We start from the raw sequence: 15,081 nt of genomic DNA, 5'->3' as shown, positions 1-15,081 counted from the left end.
TCCATTCAATTCTGACAACATCATAATTTCAAGACATGTCAAAACGTAGCAAAACTTACGTCTAGTTGTAGCCTACGTTGCTAGGAACTCGGTACTGAAGTCGGATTTAAAATCAGACGGACGGATTTCTCACAATCGCGATTTGAAGATTCAGGAACAATTTGGCCAAAGTTTTCCTTCGATTCTTGTTTCTGAAGGATTTTTAATGTTTGTATATATATATATATACATACACGTGCATGCAGCCAAACAAGTGGCGAATTTTCATCTTGCATGACTCGCGCTCGGGCGGTAATAAATTACCGCTCGAGCGCGACATCTTCTGTCCAACGCTCGGCGTATCACACTTTGGCGCTCGGGCGGTTAAAAACTACCGCCCGGGCGCCACACCTTCTGTCCAAGATGTGTTGTTATTGAACTTTGGCGCTCGAGCGGTCATTTCTTACCGCTCGGGCGCCACTTGTTCTGTCCAACAATTCGCACCCTTCACATAACATCTTATTTCGTGTCCCGATTAATCCTTTCATAATCATATCAAATTTATAACTCAATAATTACAGATTACCAGGATTAAATTTCCGGGCATTACATTTCTCCCCCCCTAAGATACGATTTCGTCCTCGAAATCATAAACTATCAATCGTATTAATAAGGAGTATATATACAAAAATTGTATAAAATTTTACATCAGTGAAACAATGCTGGGAACTCTTGTCTCATATCAGATTCAGTCTCCCAAGTAGCTTCTTCAACACCATGACGAGTCCATTGAACTTTCACAAGAGGAATCGTCTTTGTTCTGAGCTGTTTTTCTTTACGATCGATAATCCGAATCGGTTTCTCGACATAACTTAATGTCTCGTCCAGCTCGGTCTCGTATGGTTGAATAACATGAGAATCATCAGGGAGATATTTCCGCAGCATCGATACATGAAAAACATCATGTATTCCAGATAAAGAAGGCGGCAATGCTAGTCGATAGGCACGATCTCCTATCTTCTCGAGAATCTCATAAGGACCGACGTATCGTGGAGACAACTTCCCTTTCTTTCCAAATCAGACAACACCCCTGAACGTAGAAATCTTCAGGAACACTCGGTCTGCTGCCTCAAATACCAACGGTCTACGTCGAAGGTTGGCATATTTGGCTTGTCTGTCCTGGGCTGCCTTCATTTCTTTTGAATCAATTTCACTTTTTCAGTCATATCTCTGATCATATCAGGTCCAGTCTCAGGAACTTCAGAGATATCATCCCAATACAATGGGGATCTGCATTTCTTTCCATACAATGCTTCAAATGGGGCCATCTCAATACTCGTCTGATAGCTGTTGTTGTACGAAAACTCGCAAAGTGGCAATGCATCTTGCCAATTAGTGCTAAAATCAAGCACTACAGCTCTCAGCATATCTTCCAATGTCTGAATCGTCCGTTCTGACTGTCCGTCAGTCTGTGGATGATATGCGGTACTCAAATGTAATTTCGTACCGAGAGCTTGCTGCAGACTCTGCCAGAAGTGCGAAGTAAACCGAGGGTCACGGTCTGAAACAATAGATTTCGGCACTCCATGCAATCTAACAACTTCTCTGACATAGATATCGGCCATCTGATCATATCTATATGTCATTTTGTATGGAATAAAACATGAAGATTTAGTCAATCGATCAATCACGACCCAAATCGCATCACAACCTCGGGAGGATCTTGGTAATTGTGTCACAAAATCCATGGAAATGTGATCCCATTTCCATTCAGGAATGGACAAACTTTGCAACAATCTTCCTGGTTTCTTTCTTTCAGCCTTCACCTGTTGGCAATTCAGACACTTTGATACAAATATAGCAATGTCCGCTTTCATTTGCTTCCACCAGTATTGTGTCTTCAAGTCATTATACATTTTCCTGCCACCAGGATGAATGCTAAATCGGCTGTTGTGTGCCTCTGTCAGTATCTGCTGTCTCAAATTCGAAACATCCGGCACCACAAGACGATTATTCACATACAAAATACCATTTCTCACCTGATATTCCGATTGATGTCCAGCCCTAACCATAGCAATCGATATCTGTATATTCTGATCACCTTTCTGAGCCGCTTTAATTTTCACAATCAGCTCTGGTTCCGCTTGAATAGTATATAATCTCATTGGTCTCTTATTTGTTTCAAATACTAGTCCAGACAAACAGCATTCCTCGATCAAATTCGAGACTCCTATAGTCGATAAGGATAGAGAACATACCTTTCGACTTAGTGCATCTGCTGCTACATTAGATTTCCCCGGATAGTATTTGATTTCACAATCAAAATCTTTCAATAAATCCAGCCATCTCCGCTGTCTCATATTCAATTCTGACTGTGAAAAGAGATATTTCAAACTTTTATGATCAGAATAAATCTCGAACTTCTCACCGTACAAATAATGTCGCCATATCTTCAGTGCAAAGACTATGGCTGCCAATTCAAGATCATGAATTGGGTATCGAGATTCATGGAGTTTCAGTTGTCTTGAGGCATAAGCGATCACATGCCCTCGCTGCATCAAAACACAACCCAATCCTCGGTGAGATGCATCACAATAAACAACAAAATCACCAGTACCTGACGGGATAATCAACACCGGTGCACAGGTTAATCTCTTTTTCAATTCAAGAAAACTGGTCTCACATTCTTCTGACCAGACAAATGGAGCATTTTTCTGAGTCAACTGCGTAATCTGTTTGGCAATGCTCGAGAAATCTTTAATAAATCGGCGATAATATCCTGCCAAACCCATAAAGCTGCGAATCTCTGGTACCGATGTCGGTCTTGGCCAAGAAATCACTGCCTCAACCTTGCTGGGATCAACAGATATCCCGTCTCCTGATATGATATGTCCCAGAAATATCACCTGTTTCAGCCAGAACTCGCATTTCGACAATTTAGCATATCATTTCTCCGCCCTCAAAATTCTCAACACAGTCCTCAGATGATTTGCATGCTCAATCATATTCTTTGAATAAATCAATATATCATCAATGAATATGATAACAAAATCATCCAAATATTTCTGAAAAACGCGGTTCATCAATCCCATAAATACCGCCAGTGCATTCGTCAAACCAAATGGCATGACAATAAATTCATAGTGTCCATACCTGGTTCTGAATGCAGTCTTAGAGATATCAGAGTCCCTGACTCTCAATTGATGGTATCCAGATCTCAAGTCGATCTTGGAATACACCGAAGAACCCTGCAACTGATCAAATAAATCATCAATACGAGGCAATGGATATTTATTCTTTACCGTTGCCTTGTTCAGTTGCCGGTAATCTATACAAAGTCTCATCGACCCATCCTTCTTCCTCACGAACAGTACTGGAGCACCCCAAGGAGAAACACTCGGTCTGATATACCCCTTGGCCAGTAAATCCTCCAACTGTTCTTTCAATTCTTTTAATTCGATCGGTGCCATCCTGTAAGGAGCCCTCGAGATCGGAACTGTTCCTGGCATCAACTCAATGCTGAAGTCTATCTCTCGAATCGGAGGCAATCCAGGAATCTCATCTGGAAAGACATCAGCAAACTCACACACCACCGGCAAGTCCGCCAATGATGGGCTCGATTTCAGTAAATCGACTGAATATACCAGGAATCCATCCGCTCCTTTCTGCAATAATCGTGTCATATTCATTGCAGATATCAAAGGAATTCTGGCTCGAGAACCCTTACCATAAAATTTCCACTCCTCAGCCATCTCAGGTCTGAATCTCACGATCTTGTGGAAACAATCGACTGTAGCCCTGTACTTGGTCAATGTATCAATACCGATAATACAATCAAAATCAGATATCCCAAGCACAATAGAGTCTAGCTCAATCGTATGTCCATCGTACTGCAGTATAAGAGGTTTCACAGATTTCACTGATATCAAACCTGTTCCTAACGGGGAAGAAACAGACACTACTGCAGACAACGACTCAATTGGTAATGCACGACTCAATGCAAACCTCTCAGAGATAAATGTATGTGATGCACCAGTATCAATCAATACGTACGCAGGATAACCAGAAATAAAACAGTTACCTGCTACAACATCATCAGGTGCATCCTGTGCTTGCTCCTCAGTCAGAGCAAACACTCGGGCCTGCTGTCTCGGAGGCTGGCTCACTGTCTGGCTCCCTCCTGACCTCTGCTGTGATTGGGTAGACGGTGCTAGCTGAAAAGAATGAACAGCAGATGGTCGTCTACCCACCTGAGCCACTGATCCAGATGACTCAGCTGCCTGGAATCCCTGGGCCCCTCTCTGGGGACACACTCGAGCAAAGTGTCCCTGTTGCTTGCAAATACGGCAGCTGCCAAACACTCCTCGGCACTGCTCAGTGGGATGCTTCCCTCCACAAGTATTGCAAATAGGTCCGGTATAGCTCTGGCTCTGGCGAGGACTCCCAGAACTAGAAGAACTGCTCCCTGACCTCTTGAACTGCTTTCCTCTCGTCTTCAAGAAGTCCTTCCTTCCACCACTACTGCTGCCACCTTCAAATCGAGGAGGTGGTTGCTGGAATCCCGGTGCTGGAAGCATAAACGAAGCTCCGCTCTGTCTCATCAGACCGGCTTCGGCTCCTTTGGCTCTATTCAAAGCATCAGTAAAGTTGTTCGGTCTTCCCGTGTTTACCAACGTAAATATTTCCGGATTCAGGCCGTTAATGAACTGATCCGCCACAGCCTCGTCATGATCCGCCACATGTGGAGCAAAGCGCAATAATGAAGAAAACTTGGCCACGTATTCCTCGATGTTAAGTTGGCCCTGTCTCAAGTTCGCAAACTCGGAACCCTTGTCCTTCCTGTATGACACTGGAAAGAACCTCTGATAGAATTCAGTTCTAAACACACTCCAGGTAATAATCGTACCTCGGTGTTCCAATGCCCTTTTTGTGTTGATCCACCAGTTCTTGGCAATGTCATGCAATTGGTGTCCTATCAGTTTCACCCTCTTCTCATCAGTATATTCCAACGAATCAAACATCATTTCAATATCATCCAGCCAGCTTTCACAATCCACTGAATTTTTGGTTCCTTTCAAAGTAGGTGGATGGAAAGACTGAAATCTTTTCAAAAGTGTCTCCATAGGTGTCGCTGTCACATCCATGGGAGGGTTTGATGTACTACCCTGCTCCGGTACTCTTCTCGGAGGCATATCTGAAACTCAAAAGGGTTAGCAATCCCAAACAAAATCCGGTTTCAATCCTCTTCCGATCATCTTACTGCTGATCCAGAATTAGCTCCAATTCATATTCAATAACACATGTTCTCAAATCAAATCAGATAAACAGATAACATGTATTATAAAGTAGTAAATCATGCTAGCAATCAAAAGCAAAGAAAGAAACCTCATTCTACCCCGCTCACTAGCTCCTATCTCAATCTCAAGGATCTATCGCTCTGATACCACCTGTTGTGGGGATCCGGACGCTAATCATAGTCATAATCGTCATTGGGACTAATTAATCAATTATAAAACAGGGTCTAAATTTTTTTTTTTAAAATTTTGCGGAACGTAGTAACAACAGTCTAATATATATAACTCAGTATATAATAAAGTACAAATCCTGTACCGTCTATAAATCAATACAAACTAAGGTTCAACAACTACTATCAAGTGTTCAAACCCTATATACAATCCAAGTCCGTAGTCTCCACTCTATCATGATCTCTCCTCATCTCCTGGACCCTGAACCTGTCCCACCTGTTGTCAAGTACACATACAAACAAGACAACAGCCGGATAACTCCGGTGAGAATAAATCCCAGTATAAATCAACGAACATGCAGTCATATAATCAATATAAAGCATGAAACAGGTGACAGTAATACAAATCAAAATCAGAAATGTAAACAATATCAATCTGTCGACAATGCTCGTGACTCCACGATTTAGACTAGACTCAATCCTAGCCTAGGGATCCCGGTGTCCAGATGTGGCATTCCTATATCGACAAACAGTAATAGAAAAGACTCCAGTTCTATCCAAGTCGATATAACCAAACATCCAGTGTCCAGACGCATCCGTCATAGACTATGGTCTATCGCCATATCTTGTGACATCGTGCAATTTACCCGTGGTTACCTGCCACTATCAGGTACTTCTGTCACAAGATTACTCGTCTAATGCATGCTCCTATAACTCCATAGAACAAGCATTTAAATCAAATCATTAAATACAATGATAAACAAATAGTAAGTATGTGATTTAGGGAAACTCAAGCATTTAAATCAAATCATTAAATACAATGATAAACAAATAGTAAGTATGTGATTTAGGGAAACTCAAGTACATCCTACTTGAGTCGATGTCCCAATACACATTGACTTATAACTTTCGTTGCAGTTTGGGTGTGGAAGTCCAAATTCTGTCAATCCCTCAATCTGACAATGGCAATACCAATAATCTCATATAAGTATACCTTTCAAATTACCAACAATCTGATTAATCTGGATTTAATTCAAAATCAACGGCACAACGGTACAATCTCAGTATTCCCGTCAATACCAAATCAACAGACATCAATTACAAATCATAACTCATATCCATTATAATCTGTAACTCAATCACAATTCAAATCTGTCTGGTATACATCAATATACCCTAACAATTCATAACAATTTCATAATCAGTCCATTTCTCAATCTGACTTCGATTCTACGATGTCTAGCATATCAAGAACATCATATATGAATTCCATTCAATTCTGACAACATCATAATTTCAAGACATGTCAAAACGTAGCAAAACTTACGTCCAGTTGTATCCTACGTTGCTAGGAACTCAGTACTGAAGTCGGATTTAAAATCAGACGGACGGATTTCTCACAATCGCGATTTGAAGATTCAGGAACAATTTGGCCAAAGTTTTCCTACGATTCTTGTTTCTGAAGGATTTTTAACGTTTGTATATATATATATATATACATCCACGTGCATGCACCCAAACAAGTGGCGAATTTTCATCTTGCATGACTCGCGCTCGGGCGGTAATAAATTACCGCTCGAGCGCGACATCTTCTGTCCAACGCTCGGCGTATCACACTTTGGCGCTCGGGCGGTTAAAAACTACCGCCCGGGCGCCACACCTTCTGTCCAAGATGTGTTGTTATTGAACTTTGGCGCTCGAGCGGTCATTTCTTACCGCTCGGGCGCCAGTTTGTTCTGTCCAACAATTCGCACCCTTCACATAACATCTTATTTCGTGTCCCGATTAATCCTTTCATAATCATATCAAATTTATAACTCAATAATTACAGATTACCAGGATTAAATTTCCGGGCATTACAAAATTATTTATTTTTATGCGATGCACGTTAAAATGATTTTCGAGTTCCATGTTTCAGGCGATTGTTCGAGGCGAGATCGAGGAAAGAAGACCGGTGAAGATTTTGAAACTTTTAAATGTGGTATTTTATTTTAAGTTGAGGTTGGGGCATTTTAATTAATTTTTTAAGTTGTTAGTATTTTAAAGCCTGATTTATTTATGTGGGGACCCGGACGCTAATCAAGTTCTTCATCATCATTGGGACTAATTAATCAATTAAAAACAGGGTCTAAATTTTTTTTTTAAAAATGCGGAACGTTGTGAAATCAAACATATATACATCTCCGTATATAAAATACAATACAAGTCCTGTACTGCATACATTCAAACCAAACTAAGGTTTAACAACTAATTTCAAGTGTTCAAACCCTATTATACATCAAAATCAAAGTCCGGAATCTCCACTCTATTCACGATCTTTCTTCATCTTCTCAACCCTGAACCTGTCCCACCTGTTGTCATGCACACATACAGACAAGACAACAGCCGGATAATTCCGGTGAGAATATAATCCCAGTATAAATCAACGAAACATGCAATCATATAAACAAATATAAAGCATGTAATCAGGTAACAAAGATATATATCAATATCTGAAACATAATCAATATCAAACTGTCGACAAAGGCTCGTGACTCCACGACTCAGACTAGATTCAATCCTAGCCTAGGGATCCCGGTTCCCAGACATTGGCATTCCATATCGACCAACAGTAATAGAAAAGACTCCAGTTCTATCCACGTCGATATAGTATCGATCACCAGTAATAGAAGAAGCTCTGTTTCTATCCACATCAGTATAGTATCGATCACCAGTAATAGAAGAAACTCCGATTCTATCCACATCGATATAACATCGATCAACAGTAATAGAAGAAGTTATAATTCTATCCACATCGATACAATACTGATCACCATTAATAGAATGAGCTATAATTCTATCCACATCGATAGCCAGTTATCCAGTAGCAGACTATGGCACTTCCGCCAATACAATATCTCATGACATCGTGCAATGTGCCCGTGGTGATCCCACCACTATCAGGCGCTTTTGTCATAAGACTACTCGTCTAATACCTGCTATCTATAATCAAGAGAACAAGTATATCAATCAAATCAATGCAATATCAATGCAATAAAGTAAAGTATGTGATTTAGGGAAACTCAAGTCTAACCGACTCAAGTCGATCTCCCAATACCACATTGACTTATACCTTTCTTTCGTCGGTTTCTGGCTCAGTCAAATTCCTGAATTCACAGTCTGTCTGGCAATGACAATATCAATAATCTCATGTCAATATACCTTTCAAATCAATAACAATCTGATCAATCTTGATTTAATTCAAAATCAACGGCATAACGGTACAATCTCAGTATCCCCGTCAATACCAAATCAACAGACATCAATTACAAATCATAACTCATATCCATTACAATCTGTAATTCAACCACGATTCAAATCTGTCTGGTATAAATTAATATACCCTTAAAAATTCATAACAATTCTATAATCAGTCCGTTTCTTAATCTTACTTTGATTCTACGATGTCTAACATATCAAGAACATCATATCTGAATCCTATTCAATTCTGACAATAGCATAATTTCAAAGCATGTCAAAACGTAGTAAAACTTACGTCAAGTTGTAGCCTACGTTGATAGGGTTACAGTACTGAAGTCAGATTACAATTCGGACGGACGGATTTCTCAGAAAAGGCATAAGGATATTTCACTCTTTTCCCCCGAGCCTTTCTCGATTTCCCCCTTTTCTTTTTCATTTATGAAGTAAGGATATACATATATATATATCACAAGTTGCATGTTGAAGAAACGTGGCTATTTTTCATACAAATCAGGTGGCGCTCGAGCGGTCAAAAACTACCGCTCGGCCGCCGAACACTCTGTCCAAGTTCTCGGCTGGTCGCGCACTGGCGCTCGGGCGGTCACAAACTGTGGGGACCCGGACGCTAATCAAGTTCTTAATAATCATTGGGACTAATTAATCAACTATAAAACAGGGTCTAAAAATTTTTTCTTTTTAAATTGCGGAACGTAGTGAAATAAAACATATATATACATCTCAGTATATAAAATACAAATCCTGTATTACAAAACATTTATTCAAACTAGAGTTCAACATCTAATATCAAGTGTTCAAACCCTATCTCAGATCCAAGTCCGAAGTCTCCACTCTAACTCGATCTCTCCTCATCTCCTCGACCCTGAACCTGTCCCACCTGTTGTCAAGTACACATACAGACAAGACAACAGCCGGATAAACCGGTGAGAATAACTCCCAGTATAAATCAATGAAACATGCAATCATATAAACAAACATAAGCATGTAATCAGGTATCAACAATATGTAACAATCTGAAATATAATCAATGACCCATTGTCAACTATACTCGTAGCTACATAATTCAGACTAGACTCAATCCTAGTCTAGGGATCCCGATTCCAGAAGTTGGTATGCATATATCGACTAACAGTAATAGAAAAGACTCCAGTTCTATCCACGCCGATATAGTATCGATTAACAGTAATAGAAAAGACTCCCGTTCTATCCACACCGATACAGTATCGATTAACAGTAATAGACGAAGCCCTGATTCTATCCACATTGATATATTATCGATTAACAGTAATAGAGCAAGCCTTGATTCTATCCACATTGATAGGATATCGATTACCAGTAATAGAACAAAGTCCGATTCTATCCACATCGATATACCATCGATTAACAGTAATAGAAGGAACGATGAATCTATCCACATCGATATAATATCAATCAACAGTAATAGAATAAGCTATACATCTATCCACATCGATATAATATCAACCAACAGTAATAGAAGAAGCTATACATCTATCCACATCGATAACCAACATCCAGTGACAGACTTTGGCACATCCGCCAATACACCATCTTATGACATCGTGCAATGTGCCCGTGGTGATCCCACCACTAACGGCACTTCTGTCATAAGATGACTCCTCTAATACCTGCTGTCTAAAATCAAGAGAACAAGTATATCAATCAATCAATGCAAATATCAATGCAATAAAATAAAGTATGTGATTTAGGGAAACCCGAGTCTAAACCGACTCAAGTCCATCTCCCAATACCACATTGACTTATACCTTTGTCTTCATGATCTGACGAAGACGAAGACTCCATTTCACGTCTGTCCATGTCAATCTGAATTCACAATATCGAATAGACTGTGTCAATCTACAGCTCAATTCAAAGCATGTTCTGATCAATATCAATTCACTGATGTTTCGACGGTATAATAATACAATCTCAGTAACCCCGTCAATCCCAACATCACAGATATAATACAGAAACTCATAATCAATATCAATACCAATTTCTATATCAATTCTGTACAATCCCGCAATCCCGGCAATACCATATCAGTACAAACAAATCAACAATTCATCTAATCCCAATCTGGTTAATATCAATATATCCACTGATACAGTACAAATCAGATATTAATTCCAGTATTATAAAATCCACAATACCATGATTCTGATATCAACTCGGTATATTACAATCGAATAAACTCTGAAAATTCATAACAATTCCATACCCAGTCCGTTCTTCAATCTGACTTCAGATATACGTTGTCTATTGTGCCAAGAACATCATATCTAACTCCTATTCAATTTAGACAATATCATAATTTCAAAACATGTCTAAACGTAGCAAAACTTACGTCCAGTTGTAGTCTACGTTGATAGGAACTCGGTACTGAAGTCGGATTTAAAATCTGACGGACTGATCGCTCGTAAATCACGATAGAAATTTTCAAAGAAAACTTTGAGCTCCTTCCTCGGTTCTTTTTTTTCTTTTCTGATAACGTTTGTATGTATATATATATATATATACACCTCGCACACAAGAAACAAGTGGCGTCCTTACGTTCTGCATGACTGGCGCATATGCGCGCTTCATCTCGCGCATATGCACGAGACCTACTGCTTCGGAAATCAACATTCGCGCATATGCGTGCATCCAATCGGCGCATATGCTCCCAACCTTCTGGAGCTCGCGCGCATGTGCGCGCAGTGAAGTCGCGCATGTGCGCGCAGGCTTCTGCCCTGCTCGCGCATGTGCGCTCCATTCCATCGCGCATGTGCGCCGACTCATTTCTTCCTCGCACATATTTCGTGTATTATTCCATCTTTCCGGGCCACTCCATTCCGTCTATATTTTCCGTAATTAATTAATAAATCATTCCAGATTAATTCCAGATTACGGTAATTATACCCAAATTGTTTCGGATTACGGTAATTAAATTCTCGGGCATTACATTTCTCCCCCTCTTAGATCTGAGTTCGTCCTCGAACTCTCACTAAATTAATTCAAATCTATCAGAAGAAATGTATAATAGAGTTTAACATCCAAACTCATTTCATTAACATCAATCTGAGGTATCTTTCTTTCCCAGATCTTGACTCCAAACGGAAAACACTCATTCAAGAAGTATAATGTCATAATACTACTTGAAATGATTCGTGACATAATCAATCGTAAAATATTGGTTATACAGCATCCGTATATGCCAATCAATAGTTCTATAACAAATCAGTATCATCATTTATCAATTCTAGTCAAGGATATATTCAATTTCCAGCTCCAATTACCAATCGTCATCATCCGACATTGGCCTATGTCAAAGTAAATTCCGAGCTGTTTGCATTTTTCTTCTGAATCATACTCCTGATTCTATCAAATCAAATCTCAGAGATCCTTCATACAACGGAAATTAACAGTTCTCTCTGTACCAAAATCCCTAAGAATGTTATCTCAATACGCATTTGATATCTATCGTCGTATGAAAATTCATAAATAACACTCAGTTATTTCAACTAGTGCTAAAATCACGCACTACAACTACTGAATATCCTCCAGTATTAGGATAGTTCGCTCCGATGATCCTTCAATTATGCACAATAAAGAAAAGAGTTAATTGTATATACTGCCAAAAGTATAAAAGCAACCAAACTCCTGGTATGATATATTCTACTTTGGCATTCAATACAATTTGACCTCTTTTCTAGCTCAATTTCAGTCGTCTAATAGTATATGTACATCATCCTGTACAACATAATAGAGGCAGATTCGAACGATCTGTCATTTATAATCACATCACAGTACAATAAAAACAAGAATTCAGTAGTGTTATCACACAATTCATAGAAATGTACTCCCATTTCTATTTAAGAATCGTCAATCAAAACAATCAATCTCCTGATTTCCATCTTTCTGTCTTCAATTGTTGGCAATTCAGCTATTTCAATACATATTCTGCCACAACTGATCTCATTTGTTTATATCAAAACCATACTTTCAAATTTCATACCTGTTCTGTTACCGAAAAGAATACTGAATCGATCACTGTGCACTTCTGACCTTGTCTGTCATTTCAGATTCGGAATATTCGGCACAAACCAGGTATATATATATATATATATATAACAGTAATACCTACCTGATGTTCTGATTGACGTTCAGATTCGGTTGCACTGTATATAATCACAATAATATATCACAATCGGTATCATATACGGATTCAAAATAACACCAATATCGGCTCCGATTCGAGTATAAATCAATACCTGATAATGCTGACTAACTGATCACATCTTCAAATCGTTTAGATTAACTGCTATATCTTCTTCGAATGTAATGTTCCCCAAACAATATCATCTGTCTCAATACTGTTCAGAACAATACCAATTCGCAAGCAATTTCAAAACAACAATCAGATATAATAACTTACCAAACTCCAGCAATTATAACTATCTGATATTACTGTTGTTTCAGTCAGTAATCACTGTCCTCAACTATCTTTATATCCAAACCATTTTGTATTCAATAATCTGAACTCCCAGATTATTCCATATAAGATATTCAATTCAATCAATCTTATATCACGAGTATATCAACGCATCATAGTTACCCGATATAAAATAATCAGAATACCTCTGAATACAGGATTCATCAATCCATAACAGAACTGAGATATCTCAGAATTACATATTCATATATAACTCTCAAGCCATAAATCCTCAAATTGCTATCTCAATTCTTTTAATTCATTCAGTATTATTCTATACCGAATTCTAAAATAACACCAGTACCTGGTATAGAATCAAGGCTGTAATCCATTTCCCTGATACAAAGCAAATATAAAATCTAAATCTGCGAGACTATAGCAAATCTCCTGCTATCGACAAATCAGCTCCTGATATGCTCAATTTCAGAAATCAACTGAATATATAAGGAATTACTCCATTCCTTTCGATAATCATCAAGTCATATAGTACGGATATCAAGGAATTCAAAATCGAGAATTCTTACCGTACATTATTTATTCTTTGGCCATTTCAGGTCAAAATCTTACCATCTCCTGGCAAGAATCTATACTCACTCTGTACTTGTTATTATATATCAATAATATAGTTAAAATCAAACAACACAAGTACAACATCATCTAATTCCATCTCATTCTCATTTTACTGCAGTATATGATATTTACAGAATTCACTGATAACAATCTTTTCCTCCAAAAGATTAAAACAACACTCAATACTACAGTATACACAGACCCAACAGGTACAATGTATATCAATGCAACTCAGTCAAAGATAATCGTAAAGAATGCATTAGTATATATCAATACATATGCAATCTAATCATAACAGATCAGTACCTGTCACTGTATCATTCAGTATGTCCTGGGTCTGTTTCTCGATCACCACCCCCAGATGATCCTGCTCCCTGAAATCTTCGGGCACCTTTTTGTGGACAGACTCTAGCAAAGTGTCCTTGCTGTTTACAGAAGTTGCACCGACCAGTCACTCCGTGGCATAGCTCCGGGGAATGTCTTCCACCGCAATTCCTGCAATAAACTCCAGTATAATTCGGACTAGAGCCACTGGAGCTAGATGAACCGCTCCCAAATTTCTTAAATTGCTTCTTTTGAACTTTCAACATCTCTTTCTTTCCTCCACTATATCTGCCCATCTCGATTCTGGAAGGCAGTTGTTGTGGTATCGGTGTTGGCAGAACATATGAAGCTTCTTTTTGTCTCATTAGAACGGTTTTTGCTCTTCTGGCTCGATTCAGAGTATCAGCAAAATTACTCGGTTGTTTCACAGTCATCAAGGTGCGTATTTCCGGATTCAAGCCCTTGATAAACTGATCAGCTACAGCTGTATCATTTCTAGCCACTAGCGGACCGAACTGTAACAAGGTGAAGAAATGGGCCAAATATTCATCGATCTTCAATGAACCCTGCCTCAAAGTTGCAAATTCTGCACTTTTGTCCTCTCGATATGATAAAGGTACAAATCTTTGATAAAATTCAACTTTGAAAAGTTTCCACGTGATCGTGAAACCACGCTGTACTATGGCTTCCCGGTTTACCAGCCACCAACTCCTAGCGACTTCCCGTAGTTGATTCCCAACCAGTCTAATTCTGCACTCGTCTGTGAATCCCAGAAATTCAAACAGCATTTCGATCTCCTCCAGCCAAGTCTCACAATCAGCTGGTGTCTCAACACCCCTCAAAATCGGTGGTTGGAATGACTGAAATCTTATCATCTGTGTTTCCATCAGAGTTTCAGACACATCCATCTGATCATACGATGTACTACCCCGTTCTGGAATTCGTCTAGGAGGAATATCTGATAATTACAAGTATTAGTAATAACAGGAGACAA

This window comes from Primulina eburnea, chromosome 17 (genome assembly GCF_022965805.1).
Source record: "Primulina eburnea isolate SZY01 chromosome 17, ASM2296580v1, whole genome shotgun sequence".
In the NCBI taxonomy this organism is placed as follows: Eukaryota; Viridiplantae; Streptophyta; class Magnoliopsida; order Lamiales; family Gesneriaceae; genus Primulina; species Primulina eburnea.
This window is presented reverse-complemented; position numbering follows the sequence as displayed.